Source organism: Pseudonaja textilis, chromosome 3 (genome assembly GCF_049901715.1).
Source record: "Pseudonaja textilis isolate UNSWEBS1 chromosome 3, rPseTex1.2, whole genome shotgun sequence".
NCBI lineage: Eukaryota > Metazoa > Chordata > Lepidosauria > Squamata > Elapidae > Pseudonaja > Pseudonaja textilis.
Window position 1 is genome coordinate 180213975 of NC_141992.1, and position 12805 is coordinate 180226779.

Genomic DNA, 12805 nt, shown 5'->3' on the forward strand with positions numbered 1-12805 from the left:
GTAAAGAATGGTAATTTATCAGGCTATTAGTTTATCAGAATTGGTTTCTATGTGTTCCTGTGCATAGAAACCAATTCTAATAAATTATATCAAATTATATCAAATTAAAAAGTTGAATTTTGGCACCAATATAGAAAAAACATTACAAGAAATATACTCAAATCAAAAAGCGAGTATATTACTAAATGGAGATTGTACTGCAGATTTTGAAATTGCAAAAGGAGTGAGACAAGGGTGTCCATTTCGCCTCTGCTATTTATCTTGTCTTTAGAAGTATTGCTAGCTGCAATCAGACAAAACCCAGAGATTCACAGAATTAAAATTAGAAATGAGGAATATAAAGTTCAGGCATTTGCCAATGATTTGATATTTATAGTGGAAGATGCAATGAATTTGGGACCAATATTGTTGCAACAAATAGAAAAATTTGGGAAAGTGGCAGGATTCAAAATAAATAAAAATAAAACTAAGAATGATAGTCAAAAACTGTATAACAAAACAGAAAGTTAGAATTAGAAAACATAACGGGACTGCAAATAGTAAAAAAGGTGAAATTGGGAATTTGGCTTTCACCCAGATGTTCATCACTAAAAGAGGACAATTATGTTAAACTGATTAAGCAAATTAGGAAAGAATTGCAATTATGGGCCAAATTGAAACTGTCTATATTAGGAAGAATAGCAACACTGAAAATGAATACTTTACCAAAACTAATATATCTATTCCAAATGATCCCAATTAAATTAGGGAAATCTCTCTTTATAGAACTAAATAAAATGTCACCCAAGTTTGTCTGGTTGGGCGTGAGGCCACGTATTAAAATGAAATCATTACAAGATAATAGGAGCAGAGGCGGTCTTGGATTACCAGAATGGGAGTTCTATTATCAGGCAGCAATGTTGAGTTGGATCAAGGACTGGGTTAAATTAAGACACAAGAGAATCTTAACTTTAGAAGGACATGACCTTCTGATAGGTTGGCATGCATTTTTGTGGGAAAACAAAAGTAATGTACATACCTATTTTAATCAACATCTAATAAGAAACTCATTGATCACAACCTGGAAAAAAAAAAATCAAAGGTAAGCATTATATGGAAATCCCATGATGGCTGTCAAACATGGAAGCCATAATCTTAAATAGATTAGACCTAAGGAAAATGGTAAGCTATGAAGAACTATTAGATAGTCAAGGAAAATTAAAATCAAATCAAGAACTAAAGGAAAATGGAATCATAATTGATTGGTGGCCATATTTGCAAATCCAAAATAAATATAAAAAAGATTTAAAAGATTTTGGCTTTGACAAAGGACAGAATCAATTAGATAAAATATTAATGGGACCGGAACAAAAACTTATAACAAAAATATACAAATATTTATTAGATTTCAAAATGGAAGAGGAAACAGTCAAAGGTACAATGATTGCATGGGCACAGAATTTTGGACATACTATAGAATTAGAGGAATGGGAGAAAATATGGAACATAAATTATAAACTGATGGTATCAGCAGCATACAAAGAAAATATGTGCAAAATGTTTTATAGATGGTATTTAGCTCCAATGAGATTGGCAAAAATTTACCCCAACATAAACCCCAAATGTTGGAAATGTAAAAAAGTTGACAGTACACTTTACCACATGTGGTGGTTATACCCTGAGACCAGGACATACTGGATCCAAATCAAAAATTGGTTACAAGAGACTACTGGGTACCAGATTAGACTCAAACCAGAAACCTTCCACCTAGGAATCATCAAAGACAGGCTACCAAAAGAAATAAAATATTTATTGTTACACATTACAACAACCACTAGAATAGCCTTTGAGCAGGTATGGAAAACTCCAAAATACTCCTAATGAAAAATTGATAATACATAAAGTAACGGAAAGTGCTGAGATGAACATGTTAACATTGAAACTGAAAGAAAAAGATGACTCTGAATTCTTTCTAATTTGGAACAATTGTTATAAATGGTTAACAGACAGAACTAAGAAGTGAGACAAGAAACCTAATTGGAATAATCCTTAAGAAAGTAAAACATAAATTTGTAAATTATACAAAGATATAAGGATAGTAATCATAGTTGAAGTTATTAGTTAATATTAAACAAATGTAATATAATATATTATGATATTTAAACCAAAAATCTGTATGGATGCCAGGAATGCTGTAGAAACCATGATGTTTTATGATGTAAAAAAAAGCAACTCAATAAAAAAAAATTTTTTTAAAGAAAACAATTCTAATAAATTGTGGGCTATAGTATTTCTATGGAAATTTATAAAATTTAGTAATTGGCTTGTTGCTTGAATTCTTTTAAATATCTGGGAACAATTATTCTGAGAAAGCTATCTTCATTTGTTTATTGAAATATATCAGGGTTTTTCCTCGCATAAAAAATCAATATAAACATATTAAAATCACATAATATTCATATTTGTTATTATTTATATGCTGCCTGATAGTAAATCTGAATGGTTCACATCTGTTAAATATTGTTACGTAGAGGTAATGGGAAAAGATAAATGTACAAATGGATGTTGCTTTTAATTTATATAAAGCAATATTCATTTGCATTAATCAATTTTTTAATAAATGTTCCTATGCTCACAACTTATTTCAAGCAGATTATGATGATTTTAAAGTCCGAACCCAACAAGAAAGCCCTATAGACTTAATTTAAGCTCCAATGATGTATCACCCTGTTGTAATGATATAAGTTGTCAATCTAACCTCTGATGTGGTATATTTTATTATCTTTTTTATTATTTCATCATTTTTCTTTGTGTTTAATTTTTTAAAACATTTGTTAGTCACCTTGTGCTGCCTGGCGAGGGCCTGCAACTATAAATTTTATAACTTTATTGATTTTCAGAAAAGTTCAAAGTGAAACGATAAATAAACAGAAAAGAAAAAAGATTTTAAAGAAGAAAAAGGTCAGAACAGAAAAGAAGTAAAGATGCAAGGAAAAAAAGAGGAAAAATAGAAAAAGAATGACTTCTGACTTTCTTTGGTACATATATAAATAAACAAATACATGAAACTGTTACTCTAAGATTAGCATTTGTCTGCATTATTTCCACAGTCCCATATAATTCTAATCACCCAATCCCCAAATCAACCTTTCTTCCCTTTCAATTTCTCAAGAAAGTTCAGAAGTGGCTTCCAAGCAGAAATAAAATTTGACAGTCTTTTCTTTCCTCAAGGCTGTCAGTTTCAGTATGGCAATTCCAGCAGCTTCACTATTCATTCTTCCATTGCAGGTATTTATATGTCCTGGGGTGGCCCTATATATTGGATAAATCAATAACTAGATTCTATATACTGAATAAATCAATAACTAAAATTTCAGTAGGAAAAATGATTGTCTAGATTTAATTTATTTAAATGATAGATACCATATCTTGTTTTGTACATTTTCCTGCATCTAACTTTATCTCTGGGAATAATAGTGACTTCTATTTAGGGAATTCAATTGATCAAACCATGGCACTTTTAAAAAGTTATTACTGTATAACTATTTCTTTGATATCCAGGACTTGGTCCTTATCTCTCCTACACTGAAAGCCAGAAGGCTCATTTGCTGAGATGGAACTATAATTTTGACGCTTATTCCTATGATGAATTTACAGAAGGTAAATTTGTATGATTCTTATTAGCCACTGGCTTTTGTCCTCTACTCATATCCAGGGTTCCATTAATTCTTTCCTTCTGAAAAAAAAAAAAGAGAGGCAGCAAAAGTGACCATCCCAAATTAAAATAAAGCACAGCCTTGAGATAGGTTGAGAATTTTAGGTGCTAACATCACCCAAAAAACTGGCTTCGGTTTATCTGCAAATGGACTTATTCTGCAACTATACACAACAATAATTTTTAATGTGCCCATATTTCCCATATGTGCTCATGTAAATGTTCATCCATGGATAATTCAACCCTTGGATTTTTAACCAAGACCTCATAAAAGTATGGATTGGTTTATTTGTGGATGCACATTTTTTTTATGGTAATTGGGTTAAAAAAATCCATTGGGCTTATCCATAAGTCCATATGGTATTACAAAGCCATGTATTTTTTCACCCAAAGCCCTCACCCAAGTTAGTGCATATAGATTTAAGTGTATGGATAGCAGGGAATGAGATTGTTAAGATGAAGAAGTGACCAACAGACGGAAGTTATATGTTCCTGGTGATTGTTTGATAACTGCCTCCCAATTTCTCACGTACATCCTTATGACATGACTTTCTTTTGAATTGATCTTGTGAATGAATCTCACAGTTAAGAATAAAAGCTCGTTTTTCCAGTTTCTATGCTGGACAGTTGTAATTTTGTATTATGTATGTTGATGTTCTAAACTGGAGACAGAATCTGACGATATGCATCCTTTAGAAGTTCCACAGTGTTTTTCTTTGAAGTCTGGAAGTTACTTTGTCACCATAGTAATTTGCTTTCTTTCCCTACTTGCCAGCAGGGAAGTCATGGTGTTCCTGCTTTCAAACTCATTATTTTTACTTATTGACTTCTTGTGTGCCTTTTCTTAGTGTGGATGATGCATTTTCATAAGACCCAGATAACCTGGACAACTACGGACACAAAGTTTTATGCTTAGTTGTTTTTCTTATGATTTATGTGCTGTATTCATTGCATGCTGCCAGTGGAACGACGTTTGTATTGTATTAGCTGCCCAGAGTCATTTATATGAGAGGGGTTATCATATAAATCAAATCAATAAATAAATACGTTAGTACAGAGTAGTAGTAGTGATCTGCAGTACTATTTATTACACCACATTTTCAAGGACCTGTAAATCCTGGCTTAACTATAAAAGCTCATGAAAAATGGAAATTGTTTACTCAGAGTGGGGAATCTGGTCCTCACTATATAAATGTATAAATATATGTATGTATAATGTATATAAAATATGTATTATATATTGTAACATGTATGACAAAAAGGAATGTCAGGAAGATCACACTGTGTGATCTTTTAACAATTTAATCAATAAAATATTTTTTGAAAAAATATATGAATTATGGTTTTTGAAAGCCCCCTTTTATTAGCATAACAAGTAATGAGGAATGATGGAATCTTAACAACATCTAGGGCAGGGGTGTCAAACTCAAGGCCGTGGGCCGGATTCAGCCTGTTTGGTGCTTAGATCTGGAAATAGCAAAGGACGGGCCTGCAGTGTTTCCCAAGCTCCATTTTCACTGGCAGAGGGTTGCAGGAGGCTGCCCAAACTGAAAATGGAGCTCAGGAGCCCACTTTCTCTGGCAAAGTACTTGGACCACCACAGGCGCCCCCGACACAAATGACATTACGCTGGCCATGTCCACCCTGGCTATGCCTATCCCAGCTTCCTGAGGTCAAACACAACCCTCAATGAAATTGTGTTTGACACCCCTGATCTAAGGAAATTCAGCTTCCGCATCCTGGTGTACTATTCCTGCCTTGCATGTAGTAAATTTTAGAATCTTCCCTATACAATAAGGATGTCTAAGATCTGGAAAGACTCTGCGCAAGATCAGTGATCGATTTCTCCTGAATAATAAATAACATGTATTCTTAATTGTGGGATGATGAATTGGGATAACCTACCTAGGAAAATTAATGGGTTCGGGTCTTAAGAAATATAGAATACATCATTGTTTATTGTTATGTATTCATTAGATTTTATCTTACTTTTATAACTTTATAACTTCACTTTACTTTATTGATTAGCCCTTGGGACATATCAAAGTGCAGAGTTCTAGACACAAATTTAAAAAATCTGATAAAAACAATGTAAAATGGACATGGATAAAATACAATTTAAAATGACATTGGAATAAATTATGATTTAAAATGAAATTGGAATAAAACACAACAATTTAACATATAAATAAAACATGATAAAATTATATTTCGGTATCATCCCTACAATCTATGCCAATCAGTCCCACATATGCCAATCCTAACCAAACCATTTTGCTTAAATACCGTGCAGCATTAAATGTTATTTTCAGATTCTGGCCACACATAAGATAAGTTGTGTATTCTTAACTGTGGGGTGATGAATTGGGATAACTTACCTAGGAAAATTAATGGGTTCAGGTCTTAAGAAATATAGAATATACATCTTTATTTTTTATGTATTTATTATATTTTTATCGTACTTTTATTACTTTATAAGTAATCCAAGGTAGCAAACATACATATTATTCCCACCTCCTTTTTTTTCCCACAACAACAACTTTGTGAGGTGGGTTGGGCGGAAAGAGAATGACTAGCCCAAAGTCACCCAGCTGACTTTCATGCATAAGGAGGAACTAAAACTCATGATCTTCTGGTTTCTAGGCCAGTACCTTAACTACTATACCAGGCTGGCTCTCATAATTTAAGAATTAAATTAATTAATCAGTTTTGTGTGTACTCGGTCCCTCTCAAAGGTTGCTTAAAAAAATACGTTTTATGGATCCTACCTATTTTCTTATGTTTACCTTATTTTAATCATTACAATGTATGCAAATGTATGCAAAGCCACTACTACGGATTCAGCAGGGATGTTGGAGAAATCTGGACTAAAGTATCCCATGGTGACCAATTACATTGTGATATGACTTAATGCTTGAATTATTATTATTACTATGATTAGCTATTAGTGATTATTATGGTAGCACTACTTGCTCTGAGAAAAAATATATATCCAGAACTTGGTGCACGATTTGGGTGGTGCAAAGAAAAAAAAATCCACTGAGTAAAATCCTACTGAACTAAAAAGAGGAAAAGAAGGGGAAAAAAAGGGGGGAGGGGAATCCACCTTAGTCATGATGATACACAGAATGTGTTGTCATTTCATTCCAGTTGCTCATTTCCCCTCTAGTAAAATTGAGTTTTCTAGTAGATACAAAGAAAGGCAATATATTTCTTTGCCTTAAAAAAAAAATCACTTTCTCAATACACAATAGCATTTGTTAGTAGTTAAGGAATCATATCATGATTGAAGCTTCAGTTAAAGTTGTTATTCAATTGCCAGAGTTGTCATGTTTTGTGCATTGTTTTTTGTGGTTCTGTCTTCATGACTTTCGTCTTCATATATCTCCACCAAGCCCACCTCTAGAAATTTGTCTGCAATTTTTCAAAACGCTGAACTGCAAGATTATATAATAACCACTATCTGAATTCAGACTAATGTTTGAAGGAAAAGCAATGCATAAAAAAATACCAGACGAAAAGCAAAAATTGAACATTGCATTTTATTCCAGTCTTCTTCAGCACTGTTTTATTTGATGAAGCTTATGTTCTTGCTTATTTTGATGTGCGTTTCGTCTTAGCTTCTGCATCTGTGACTAAAGTTTTAGCCACAGGATATGACTTTACTAGTTTGGGGGGCTTTACTAACCCTCCTTAGCTGTAGACATGCAGTCTGTATGAAGTAGCGCTGAGGCTGAGTTTATGCCTTGCCAAGAGCAGAATCAAACAAGCAGTTTTTGTATAAATTGAGTGTGACACCTTTCATAATGAATCTAAGAGACAGCTGACTTCCAATAAAGTTTGTGCATTAAATGTGTGCTGCTAAGATGTCCTTGTTCAAGACTGATAAATATTTTGCCAAAGACTGTAAAAAGGTGTAAGCAGAATGCATGTAAATATGCTGGGCTTGAAGGATGCTTCTAGCAAAGACACCTTCCCTTCAGAGGTGACTCATGAAATAATTATCTCTCCATTTCTTGAAAGCAAAGCAAAAACGTTGTGAGGCTTTGCATTGACTCTGGGGCCTTCTCTGCCATATCCTGAAGCTAGACATGAAACAGAAAGAACATCTAGCAGCTACAAGGCAGATGAAGCATCTTAATACATATACATATAAACTTGATATATGTTATGGCAGGAACAACTAATGGTACTCAGTTTGAAAAGCACTGCTTTCTGCAAATGTTATAAAACTTAGTCAAGAAACAAAACAAAAAGAATGATAGGTCCTTTATAATTGGTACTTGTTCTCTTTCCAAAAAAAGAGAACATTTGAATGGATATTGCCTTTTTTTGTCATTCCAATTAAATTAAACAGAATTTAGGTGCGATAGGAACTCAGATTGTTCTCATGGTTGGGCCATTTGGAGATTGTTTTCATTCACTCTGTTTGTGCACCCATGGACAAAAAGCACTGTGCTATTCTTTAGCTGCCAAAAAACAGCTGACTTTTGGACGTATCCAAAACTGTTCTTCCAAGTGATGAAACATGTTACCATCTGTTAATGGTGTCATATAAATCATTATTATATATGATTTATATTCCCTTTCTATATACTGCTTGGATTGGCAGAGCTTATTCTTGCTCTACCTCTGTAGAAATATTTCAGAAAGCCATCATATAATTTCTTTGGTACTTTCGGAAATTTTCTTTGGCAAGATTTTAAGCCATATTATTTGGATTGTAAGTAACAAAATTACATGAAGGGTGATAGATTGAATAACATGAGCAGAAGGGGCAAAGATTCTGCTTAATTGCAGCCAAATGTGTTGTAAAATTTAGTTTTCTTTGCACTCTGAGTTCCTGCTCAGAGCTTTTTTGGTAAAAGCAATAAAGCATTAATAATTCACTAGATAGTTTTTAAAACACTGCTTTGTCTCAGCTCAGAGAGCAATCTGACTGACTTTGGGCCCAGCTGCTAAACAAGGTTGACCCTAGTTATTGCTTTAATAGAAGACCAGCAAAGAATCTCAGGATCTTAGCTAGAAAAAAGTATTTTTTTTTCTAGTGAAATTAAATGCATATATATCCTGAAAACAATGACAAATCATTTCTGTGCTGTTGCCAAGAAACTACATGGAATTGTCCAGGAAGTACTCAGGAGTCAAACTTGGCTTGAAGGAGATTTTACACATCATAGAAAAGCATAATGCCGGTAGAGAAGGGAGGTTTTTGACAGAGGGAAGCTATTGAATGCTGGCTTAGCACATTAAGTAGATCAGGCACTCAATTCCACATTAGACAATCATAGAATAAAAAAGGAGAAATATTGTCCTGCACTTTGTTGCCAACATTGCTGTTTTATCATTTTAGATGGCCTTATTTATTTAGCCTTCTGACCCATCTGAAAGGGAACAATAGCAAAAAGGATTGACTGACTTCGGAATAATGGAATGCTGGTCTAAGATATGGTCCATTTACCAGGACTAGACAAAATGTGTTTGGCTGAATATAGTGAGCTTAAACAGGAATACTTTAAATATAATCAGGGGTAGGTGGGTGGGACAAAGCCATCCATTCTTAAGAATTGGTGAAGGAATAGGTAGCTGTAGTAGTCTGTTGAACTGATTAATAAAAAAAATCAAGAACACTCGGTCATAAATGTCTATGGAGATTCTCAGTCATCCAGATAATGGTTGTCCCAAAGGTGTGCTTCAAGGAAAAATGAAGTTTAATTGCCTTTTGAAAAAGCGCCTTTGGAACTAGATCATACATTTCAGTCTTTGTGGTTTCTGTAGTAATGACCAGAGTATGGGCAATAAGCAAGAAGAGCTTAAATTCTTACACGAAGAAGTTAAGGATGGCTTAATAGTAATAAACTGGGACCCAATGAGGTGAATCCCATTATTGGATTATACCATTCAGAAGATACAATTTGTTCAAAATGGAATGGAATGAAAAGAAATAACGGAAGTAACAGAAGAGAGTAACAGAAGAGAAGCTGAACTGTACGTTAAGACTATTCCCAGCTGATGAATGAGCGTGGTAATGCTATGTAGAGCACATGTAATTAAAATAAATGGAGGACAAATAAAAGCAATACTGAAACTCAGACAGCCAAAGCCCTCTGACTGCCCTCCCTAGTTTTGCTAGCGCTACTAAAGTTCAGTACATGGTGTAATATTAAAGCGCTGTAGATATGTGCATAACTGATTTCCTTCAGACATGCTACCAAACATGCTATGGTTAATTGAAAGCACCATTCCATTTTCAACATGGAAAGGAGTATTGGAGAAGAGCAGTTAATCTAGCTAGATGTGGTTTGTTGGTGTTGTAGCTCCTTTTAAAGTTAAAATATCTTAGCTGCTGTTTCTTCTTAGTGTGTAGTAAAAAGGCAGTCTGGAAAAAGGAGTAATAATTTTTGCTGCAACTTTGCTTTAAACTGGCACATAAAGATATTTGAAAATTAATCGCTTCAGTTATGTTGTAGTAACTGGAAGTCTTGTACCAAATATGATTTGTTCTTTTATCCTGGACTGTTTATCCCATGGTAAAATCTACTTTCCCAGCCAGATTATCTTTAATGAGTCTTAGTAAGTTTGTTCCTTCTAGTAAAAACTTATATGCAGCCATTTTAACTCATAATGAATCTTTTCAAATAGTACCAGCTCAGAGAAAACAATTTCTAACAAATCTTTAAATTTTCTCAAATCCATTTTTAATATCAAGTAAAGAACATTAAAACCTCTTTATTCTTTAAAAAATCTACTTTATTTCTCAAGTGAATGAGGATTTCCTCCGGAAACCAGATACAATCCAATTGCAATTACCACATTTGCACATAATGAGAATTTTGAACTTCAATTAAAATACGCTTAAGAAAAGTGAATGTACATATTCCCTCTGATTTATTCAATGAGCCAATGCAAGCATTTAGGGAAAACATTGAAAGAAAATGTAAAAAATATCCAATCAAAATAAAACAAAAATATATTTATTTAACTGCAAATTACATTTTCAGCGTCTTAATTGATTCAGGAGACCAAACAGAAATAGTTACAATAAAAAGCTTCAAGGCAATTTGAAAATAATAATACATTTATTAAAAATAAATCTCCACCGGCTTCTCTCCTAAATATATAACAAAACAATGTTGGTCATCCTTTAGGAGACAGTACACATTATATTGCACTATCTTTGCAATATAGTTGATACTGGTAATTTGAATTTTTCTGCTACATTATGGAGTCATAACTGTAGCTCATTATGGAATGCAAAGAGATCCATGATATATGTAGTCATTATGAAACCATGATTAATTCTCATTGCTTACTTTTATTATAAATAGAGCTTTTGTTGTGAGAACATACAACCTCTCATTTGTTGCTTGAAAACCCAAAAAGGGATCATGTGTTTCCAGAGTTGCTACCATCTGCTTAGCAAGCTGATCAACTTGTCTGCCTTCCTTTCGGTTGTAGAGAACAGTGGTTAGAGGACTTGGCTGGCGGTAGATGAACACTCTTCGCTGGCACTCACAAAGGGCAGAATATGAGTGGTCTGGTGCACAAGCCATGAATTTCTTGTCCTGCTTGGATGCCTGCACATAACCTAAAACACACATAACCAGCAAAAGCAAATAATTATTTTATTATCTCACAGACCAGTTGTCATTGTGTGAGCTTTTGCTTTCTTATTTTATGTAGTGTAAAATGGGTATGGGGCATAACATGTTCTTTGAGACGCAGCTTTGTATTCTCGGGATTAGGATGCAATTACTGCAATAGAGTAGATTTGAGATGTTTTTAGAAACTAGCAGGCCATACAGTTATGGCAAATATGCTAAAAGGACAGTCCATGAAAAATACATTAGTGGAACCTCACGTGTAGACGGTTTTTCCAGAGCTTTTCAACGCAGCATTTGAACTCTATATGTTGCTCTCATTCCAATTCAAAGTAAATATCAAATAAAAATGAGTTTCTAAAGCTTAAAGAATTACACTGATTATCTTTGACACATCTGTCTAAGCCCTTTAATTGTACAGCTGGCAAGATATTTCTATTCTTTCATTATACATGGGGAAAGTGAATCCATATTTTATTTGGAACCAATTACTGGAGCAGATTATCACCAAAGTGTTATGTTGTATGCCATATTGCAACAGGCTAATAAATGAGAAGGAAAAAGCTGCTAGTTTTTAATCAAACTCTTAAGACGAAGCCAAAACAAAAAGATCATATTTCTTTCTATCTGCACAATTTAACAAAAAATCTGGGCATTTTAGGTTTTATTTCCAAATAGTCCTTTTCTCTTACCTAAGGCATTGAAAGTAGAAATATGCTCCCATCTGTCTTGCTGATCTGGGCGAGGCTGCCAGAGAAGAGCATCAACATCATGGCGTAAGCAGAAGCAAGGCATTTCCTTAGGATCTACCACTGTTGAGAAAAGATACTGATTGCTTCCCAGGTTTACCTGCAGGATTAAGAAAAGCAATCTTCTTTATCACCAATAGAGAAATTATTAACTGGCTACACAGAACACAGCAGTATCAGAAAAAAAAAAAAGCTGAGCAGTCCAAATCTCTGTATATTGCATTTTCCAAACCAGGTCTGATCTACTCTAAAAGATTAGGATTTGGGGATTGGAGGGTTAGCACACACTATATAAAACTGATTGTATTAAGTTGTGCTCCCTGATTCAGTATGGTGTAGTGTTTTTAATGGTATAGTGTTTTTAATGCTGGATCTACAGCTGTGATGGCGAACTTATGGTATGTGTGCCACAGGTGGCATGCAGAGCCATTTGTGCAGGCACGTGAGCCCCAGCCAAACTTACCTCACTGCACATGCGCATGCCTCCCAGCTGATTTTTTGGGCCCTCCCAGCTGATTTCCCCCCCCGGAAATACAGGAAGTGACAAAACGGGCCCATTTTTCAGCCCCCAAAGGCTGCAGAGACTTCCCTCGAGCCTCCGGGAAGCTGAAAAATCAGCTGGGAGGTGCGCACATGCGCAGTGCAGGTAAGGAGGGGGATCGCAGGTGCATGCAAGGGGCTGTAGGGGGAGCGCGTGTGCATTACCTTCTGGGTGCTGGCATGCAATTTTCGGCACAGGAGCCCAAAAATGTTAGCCACCA

At 34.5% G+C, this 12805-nt stretch overlaps 1 long non-coding RNA gene across 1 annotated transcript; it reads right to left on the reverse strand.

The window, feature by feature from the left end:
- Positions 1 to 10367: 10367 nt before the first annotated feature.
- LOC148126443 (uncharacterized) lies at positions 10368 to 12146 on the reverse strand. Its single transcript, XR_015743284.1, has 2 exons — positions 11988 to 12146; positions 10368 to 11282 (listed from the first exon to the last, which is right to left on the reverse strand). It is a non-coding gene; the product is annotated as an uncharacterized LOC148126443 (long non-coding RNA).
- Between the last annotated feature and the right edge of the window lie 659 nt (positions 12147 to 12805).